Here is a 9,255-nt window from a genome sequence, read left to right on the forward strand (position 1 = left end):
GTTTGGGGTTTTCTTGGCAAAGATACTATAGTGGTTTATCATTTCCTTCTCATTTTTTCAGGTGAGTAACTGAGGCAAACAGGGTTAAGTGATTTGCCCAGGATCACACAGATAATAAGTATCAGAGGCTTGATTTGAACTTATGAAGATGAGTCTTCCTGATCCCAAGCCCAGTGCTCTAGATTCTGTGCCACCTGGCTACCCTAGGCAAGATACTATGATTCAAAGATAAAAATCATATTCCTTACCTTCAAAAGGCTTGAAGATATAAGTACACAAATCAGCATTCTACAGTAAGGGGCACGATGGGAGCAAAGGAGAAATATTGACAAAGTGCTTTAGGAAATCTGCCCAGATGGCCTTGAGGTTAGGAAGATGGGTTCAAGTTCACTCCTATGACATGAAGGTCAAGTTTATTTTTTTCAATTCATTTCTTTCAGACTTCATTTGGCTTGAATCTTTATCCAGAAACCTGGAACCATCTTTCAGAGAAAGCTTTCAGAGCTTAGAAGGGCCTTCACAGCCCAGCTGCCCCTACCTTTATCTGAACAAGAATTCCCTTTACAAACTTGGAGGCAAATGGTCATCTAAACTTTGCTTGAAGACTTTTTGTGAGGGCTAACAGACTCTTTCTCAAGGCAGCTCATTTCATTTTTGTATAGCCCTCCTAATTAGGAAATTTTCTCCTTACAGCAAAAGCCCATATATACCTATTTGTATCTCGCACTCATCATTTCTAATTCTGCCTTCTTTGGTCAAGTGGAATAAACTGATCCTACACCCCACCCCCTAATCCTTATTTCTATACAAGACTATCCTTCAATCACCTGGGTTTACATACTGAAAGTCATCCATGAGAGGGGCAGCTAGGTGGCACAGTGGATAAAGCACTGACTCTGGATTCAGGAGGACCTGAGTTCAAAGCTGACCTCAGACACTTGACACTTACTACCTGTGTGACCCTGGGCAAGTCACTTAACCCTCATTGCCTCACCAAAAAAAAAAAGTCATCCATGACTCTTTCTCTTCCTTTTCTGTCAGTTGCCAAAGCTTGATTCCGGTTACACAGCATCTTTTGCATCCATTCCCTTCTCTCCACTAACACATCCCCTCCACTAGTTCAGAGTCTCATCATCTCTTGCCCAGACTATTGTAGTACCTTCCTAATAGATCTCCCAATTTCCAGTCTTCTTTCTTTTTGTGCGTGTTGTATTGTATTTTCCATTTATTTTGTTAAATTTTTCTTAGTTACATTTTAATAAACATTTTTATTTAAAGATTTGAGTTCCAAATTCTATCCCTTCTTCCTTCCTTCCCAGTCTTCTTTCTCTAAAATATTATTCATACAGGTAACAAGTGGATATGCCTGAGTCACTCCTCTACTCAAGTATCATATTGCTTCTACAATAAAATACAAACTTCTCATCTTGGCACATAAAGCTGAGGTCCTGGTCATTTCATATCACACCCCTTCATTTATTCTCTGTTCCAAACAATCTAGCCTGTGACCTCTTCCTTGTATATGACATTCTGTCTTTTGTCTATGTGTTTTTGTACAGGTAGATACTCATGTCTAGAATTCCTTCCCTCTTCATTTCTGTTTCACTAACTCCTAGTTCAATTACTACCTCCTACACATGATCTGTTCTGATGCCCCACCAATTGTTAGTTATCACTCCCCTTTTTGATTCTTTAATGTGATTTTAAACATATTTTTCCATGACTTATCTGCCGATATGTTAACCACCCCCCCCATGTCACTGGCATGTTCCCCATTTAACAAATGACTGTTGAAATGAAGTAAATTGAATTAATATCTAATTGTTCTTCAGCCCTTCCAGTATATGCAGGCAAGCATCTCATCCTGCTAAGTCTTTCTGAGCTAAAACCCTCAGTTTCTTTGACACACAATATAGTTTAGTGGATAAAGTGTTGGACATAGGGCCAGGAAAACCTAGGTTCAAATCCCACCTGAGATTCTTCTTATCTGTATGACCATTGTCAAGTCACTTAGCCTCTTTGGGCCTCAGTTTCCACATCTGTAAAATAAGGGGTTAGGTTGAATGACCCCAGAGGTACCTTTCAAGCTCTAAATCTATGATTTGTAGGGCAGATATCTCAAAAGAATCTTCTTTCCTCCTCATATCATTACCAGCACTAGGTCCCCACTTGCAAGTCCCATGACCAACTTATACAAAGACAATTTTGTTAGGTTCTACTACAGATAATAATAAAAAAAAAATCCTTAAACAGGTCTAGGAAATCCTAATTCAAAAGATGCCAGAATGAGCTTTTTGCAAAAGTGATCAATAGTTTTGGTACCAAGAGCTTTCATACTGGAAACCACCAAAGAAGACTCTCCACAGTCTTACCTGAAGGGTTCCCATTTGTCTATTGTCAATCTGTACTTCTCAAGATGTATCTGTAAACAGATGATATTCTCTACAGCCATCCTTTTATGCTTTGCCCCTCTCTGTTTCTTCATGGTCCTTTCCCTGCTGTTGCTTCACGATCATCTCACCATGGCTGTGGTTCTCCGACAAGAAGTGCTCCTTAAAAGTAACTTGAGTGTTCAGGCAGGAAATTAGCCAGACTTCAGCCTCTGTATCTCTCCCACAAAGAGCCACCCCTTATTTACCTATATTTCTTCAGTGCTAGCAAGGGGAAGGTCTCAGCTTGTGACCCCATATTAGGCTATTGGATTAGGGAGTCCTAATCATGTCACTCTTTTTTTGGGGGGGGAGGGGAGAAGCAATTGGGGTTAAGTGACTCGCCCAGGTTCACACAGTTAGTAAGTGTTAAGTGTCTGAGGCCGGATTTGAACTCAGGTCCTCCTGAATCCAAGGCCGGTGCTCTATCCACTGCGCCACCTAGCTGCCCCATCATGTCACTCTTAACATAGTGATTTTTTTTTCTAACCCTACTTGGAAGAAGGTGAGATGCCTTCCAGAGGATCACGTATTCTACCTCTTTCTTTTAAAAAATTTTTTTCTCTTTTTTCTTTTCTTTTTTGTTTCTACCTCTTTCAGGGAGCAGAGAGGCATCCTGTTTAGTTGCTCTCAGTTAACTTCAGTGAGACATTAAGTCTTGTTAAGAAAACTAATCACATGGAAACAAAGATCCCTAGAATTCTCCATAGTTCAAAGTGAAGTCAAATCAAGAAGGAAAAAAAATTCTTTTTTTAATAGCCACAGGAAAGGGAGGATGACTGACTGGATTGAAAGCAGTAGATGTCTACACATTGAGTACAAAAGATGGTCACCTAAGAATGAATCTATATTATTTCCTCATTGGGGTGGAAATGTGAGTTTACCTTAACATGTATAATATGGAACATGCATGCATATGTGTGTGTGTGTGTGTGTGTATGAATCTATATAGGAGAGAGAGAGAGAGAGAGAGGAGAGAGAGAGAGAGAGAGAGAGAGAGAACACAAAATGCAAAATGTAACATTACAAAATGTATGGACTCCTAAATTGCCAAAAATGGCCCATGACTTTCAGAATACTCTAGTTTTGCCTCAAATGTTTCTACCTTTTCATCTGAACATCATCTTAAAATGTCATCCCTTGAGTTTTATCATGAAAAAAATTTCACCACTTTTGACTTATGGTAATAGTTCATCAGAAGATCCTAAGGGAAATTGAAAAAGATCAGGATTAGATTGTCTCAATTCCAGAAAGGCTATAAAGGTGATAGGCAAATCCTCAAATGAATAAAATAGAAAAACTACAAGTTGAACTTTTGGACCAGCAAAGAAATTCTTTTTGAGTTCATTTCCATTAATGACTTTATAGTCTATTACTATAACCACTTACCATTGTGTTTTTATCTGTGTTATTACTAATAATTTATGATTTATGCATGTACCTCGCCACTTTACCACATTTGTATTATTCTGTTGAGTTCATGGAGCACATCACCTCAAGAGCACCAAAATGGTACTTTTTAATCATCATTAAATTATACAAAATACAGTAGGAATATTGCAACCCAACACATTCCTGCCTTCACCCCATAATCTATAGATCTATGATGTTAGAAAAGAAAGAAAATAAATCTTCTTTGTTGCACTTGGATACAAAAGAAGCCTCTTTAACTTTTTTTTTTTAGAACGTGGCCCCAGAAACTCAAAGTGATCTACAAGGGCATTAACTAGAGATTGCCATCTCAATTTTCTCTTCCCTCTGCAGAACTGCAAAGCTGAGCAGGTCTCACCTTGAATTATCTTAAATTCACTTATCTCTTTACTTTTATACTACTCTAGGGTGTATATTGCTTAAGGGAAGGAGTGTTTTCCATTCTTGATTTTATATCCCCAGGGGCTAGAAAAATGCTGGAACACAATAGGAGTTTAATAAAGGTTTGTTGAACTGACCTGAACTGAACATAATAGTGTAGAAGGAATCACAGCAGAAAAGAGAACAGTAGCACAATCATTTCCTTCCTGCCAGACATTCTTTGTTGTTGCTAAGTTGTTTCAGTCATGTCCGACTCTTCATGACCCCATTTGGGGTTTCTTGGCAAAGTTACTGGAGTGGTTTGCCATTTCCTTTCCAGCTCATTTTATAGATGAGGAAACTGGGGCAAACAGAATTAAGTGACTTTCCCAGGCTCAAACAGCTAAGAAGTATCTGAGGCCAGGCTTTTCTTTTCCTTTCTTTTCTTTTCTTTTCTTTTTGGTAGGGCAATGAGGGTTAAGTGACTTTCCCAGGGTCACACAGCTAGTAAGTGTCAAGTATCTGAGGCTGGATTTGGACACAGGTCCTCCTGAATCCAGGGCCAGTGCTCTATCCACTGCGCCACCTAGCTGCCCCCTAGGCATTTCATATTTATTAAAATGTCTAAGCTAGTAGGTTTTGTTTTGGATTGGTTTTTGTTTGTTTTTTTCTGCCTCTGAACACTGTAGATTCATTTTGAGTTTTCGGTCAACTAAAATTTCTAACTCTCTTTCACCCTGTCATCTACCCATGTTTCCCACATTGTATCCTTTTTCAACCCAAAGTGCAAGATTTCACATTGATCTCTGTGAAACTCGACCTCATTGGTTTTGGCCTATTATTCTTGTTTCATGAAATCTTTTTGACTCCTGATTGTCTCCTCCAACCTTTTAGCTATGCCTGTCAGCCTCAGCCTTCTGAAAATGTGATGTACATCACCCAAGTCATTGATTTAAAAAAAAGAAAAGCTGAAAAGAACTGGGATAGAATTAGAGCCCTCTACCAGTTGAGGCCTGAGGGGACTTAGTACAAAAGAAATTTCACCTTCAGAGATTCCTTGGAGGAGGAGGAGGATCCCTATGTTAGAGCAGCTAGACCTGAAGATACAAACATACAGTGACTAGAGTTGCTTTTAACAGTCACACTTGCCAATTCTTTCCATTTGAATTAAATTCAGCAATCCACTATTGAGTACCTATTATATACCAAGGGCACGGTATATAGAGCACTGGAGTGGGGAAGACAGTTCAAATCTGGCCTCAAATACTTTCTAGCTGTGTGAACCTGGGCAAGTCACTTAACCCTGCTTGCCTCGGTTTCCTCATTTGTAAAAAAATGAGCTGGAGAAGGAAATCGCAAACCACTCCAGTATCTTTGCCAAGAAAACCCCAGATGGGGTCACGAAGAGTCAGGCGTAACTGAACAACAACAATTCCATGCTAGGTACTATGCTTGGCGTTGGGGTTAAAAAAAAAAGCCCAACAACAATCCCTGAGATTTGGGCTGAGTGACCTGAATTCATCAAGGACTGTCAGCATCTCTCTACTTATTTGAGATTGTCAGCTCACTGATAATCATTTTTGTTCTCTGACCTTTTCAATTCTGACAGGGAAAAAGAGCAAAATATGAACTGATAGTTCTCTATCAGCTCTCAGCATTCCATCTATATTGAGCAATGACCCTTCTTAAAGCCTCCTCCTTTTGCTACATAGTTTTTAAAATCCTTGTTGTTGTCCTCAGCATTATTTGCTGATTTGCATCATTCTGAGCATTTGTACTCTTTAACACTATTATTACAACATAATGGCAAAGATTTTGTGTTAAGCTGTTGTTGAGTTATTTCAACTGCTGATGAGCCCATTTGGGGTTTTCTTGGCAAAGATACTAGAGTAGTTTGTCATTTCCTTTTCCAGATGAGGAAATTGAGACAAACAAGGTTAAAGTGACTCACCCAAAGACACACAGCTAATAAGTGTCTGAGACTGGATTTGAACTCATGAGGATAAGTCTTCCTGATTCCAAGTCCAGGGATCCATCCACTGAGCCACTTTGTTTAAAAAAAAAAATGGCGGGGCTGAGCCAAGATGGTGGAGGAAAGAAATTAAACACACAGAGCTCCTGATACAAATGCCCCCCAAAACAGCAATAAAAGAACCCCTGGAGGAGAAAAACCCACAAAAATAGGGACTGAGATTATTTTCCAGCTATAGATAGATTACAGGGGGCCGTGCCAAGCTATGAGTAAAGTCCAACCCTGCAATCCTGTCAACAGAGACCCCAGGCATGCCGCATGGAGGAATTTACTCCAGAGCCTCTGAATCAGCTACAGCTACAGCGTCTTCTGGAACTGAGCTTGTGGTCGGGTGAGAGGGCTGAACGGCTGTCCAGGGGGAAAAGGGCTGGGGTATCAGCAGGACCTAAGGAGGAATTCAGCTGTCCCACCTCAGCTGGGAAACAGGAAGAAATCCTGAGTGGCGGGAGGCCCAGGTCGGGGAGGGGCACAGGCTCGTCTAAGCCAAGAACCACCCCACAGAAAGCTTTGCTGGTTGGTTGTTTAGTAAGTAGGCTTGAGGTTATCTTCAGACCAGAGAACAGGCCAGATGAGAAGAAAACCTGCCCTCCCTCAAACCAAAACACCTGGGACCCTCTGAAGCTGGGAACAGGAGTGGAACTGAAAAACAGGGCCCCCCAATGGAGAGTTTAAAGTCAAGTAAAAGATGAGCAGCAAAGAAAGTTCAGAGCTATAGAAAGTTTCTTCAGCGACAAGGAGGATCAAGCTGCACAATCAGAAGAGGAAATCAACCACAAGGCCCCTACATCCAAAGCTTCCAAGAAAAATGTGAACTGGTCTCAGGCCATGGAAGCTCTCAAAAGGGACTTCGAAGAGAAAGTAGGAGAGAAAGAAGATGTAGAGAGGAGAGGGAGGAAAGAAGGGAAAGGGAAATGAGAGCGATGAAGCCGTCATGAAAAAAAAGTCAACAGCTTGAAAAGTCAAATGGAAAAGGAGATTAAAAAACTGTCTGATGAAAATAATTGCCTAAGAATGAGGATTGAACAAATGGAAGCTAGTGACCTTATGAGAAACCAAGACACGGTAAAGCAAATCCAATTGAATGAAAAAATAGAGGGCAATGTGAAATATCTCCTTGGAAAAACAGCTGACCTGGAAAATAAATCTAGGAGAGATCATTTGAAAATCATTGGACTACCTGAAAACCATGACCAAAACAAGAGCTTAGACACCATCCTCCAAGAGACTGTGAGGGAAAATTACCCTGATATTCTAGAAGCAGAAGCTAAAATAGAAATTGAAAGAATCTACCGATCACCTCCTGAAAGAGATCCCAAAAGGAAAACCTCCAGGAATATTATAGCCAAATTCCAGAACTCCCAGGTCAAGGAGAAAATATTGCAAGCAGCTAGAAAAAAGGACTTCAAATACTGTGGGGTTACAGTAAGGATAAAGCAAGATCTAGCAGCTTCTACAGTAAAGTACCAGAGGGCATGGAATATGATCTTCCAGAGGGCAAAGGAACTAGGACTACAGCCAAAAATCACGTACCCAGCAAAACTGATTATAATCTTTCAGAGGAAAAAATGGGACTTCAATGAAAAAGAGGACTTTCAGGCATTTGTGATGAAAAGACCTGAACTGAACAGAAAATTTGACTTTCAAATACAAGACCCTGGAGAAGCATAAAAAGGGAAAAAGGGAAAAGAAATGAGGGACATTAAAAGGTTAAACGGTTTACAGTCATACATGAGAAAATAATACTTCCAACTCATAAGAACTTTTTCAGTAAGGAATACACACAGGATACAGGTCGGAACTGAATATGAAGGGATGGTATTTGTAAAGCATTTAATTTTTGTGTATCCTTGTTCTTTGTAGAGCAAACAGGGTGGGTTGTCTAGTGTCTGGGGCCGGATTTGGGCTCTGGGCCTCCTGGGCCCAGGGCTGGTGCTTTGTCCACTGTGCCACCTAGCTAACCCATGGTGACATCTTTAAAATAGGGTTGAGGGGTAGGAAAAATAGACTGAGGGAGTGGGAAGGGGAGGGGTGGAATGGGGAGAAGTAGATCCATGAAAGGAAATAAGAAAAAGGCTTATGGAGGGGAAGAGGGGGAAGGAGTGGAGAAGTGAGTGAACCTCACTATCATCAGAATTGGCTCAAAGATGGAATAACATACATACTCAAGTGGGTATAATAATATATTTTTGCCCCGAGGAAAAGCGGGAGGAGAAGGAGATGGGAGTGGGGAGAAGAGGGGAAGGAGAGAAGGGAAGTTTGGGGGAGGGAGCTGTAAAAAGCAAAACACTTTAGAGGAAGGTGAAGATATTCTGCATAACAGCACATGTATGACATAGATTGAATTGCTTGCTTTCATAGGGAGAGTTGAGGAGGGAGGAAGAAAAATTTAGAAAACAGAATTAGCTCAAAGGCCTTAACCTCATCAGAGTGGGCTCAAGGAGGGAATAAGACACACACACAATTGGGAAGAGTAATCTATTCAACCCTACAGGAAAGTAGGAGGGGAAGAGGATAAGGAGGGAAGAGTGAATGAAGGGAGGATAGAGCAGGGGAGGGGGCAGTCAATAGCAAAACACTTTTGAGGAGGAATAGGGCAAAATAAGATAGACAATAGAGTAAATATCATTGGAAGGGAATGGGATGGAGGGAAATAGTTATGATGATTGACTACAATGTCAAAATGTATGGTACCTACTCTGCTGGGCTATTGTGAAGAAAATTCTCTGTAAAGTTCAAGGTACTATATAAAAATTATGATGAACAGGATGCTATCAGAAAAACCTGGAAAGACCCACATGAACTGAAGCAGAGAAAAATGTACTGTATACAAAATAACAGCATTAGTGTAAGATCATCTGCTGGGAAGCACATGGTTTTTCAGCAAGGCAATGATCCAATATAATTCTGAAGAACTTAGGAAAATTGCAGTCCATCTACAGAGAAAGAACTGATGGTATCTGAAAACAGAATGAAACACATTTTTTTTGACAATTCCTTAATCTG

This window comes from Dromiciops gliroides, chromosome 3 (assembly GCF_019393635.1).
Source record: "Dromiciops gliroides isolate mDroGli1 chromosome 3, mDroGli1.pri, whole genome shotgun sequence".
NCBI classification, from domain to species: domain Eukaryota; kingdom Metazoa; phylum Chordata; class Mammalia; order Microbiotheria; family Microbiotheriidae; genus Dromiciops; species Dromiciops gliroides.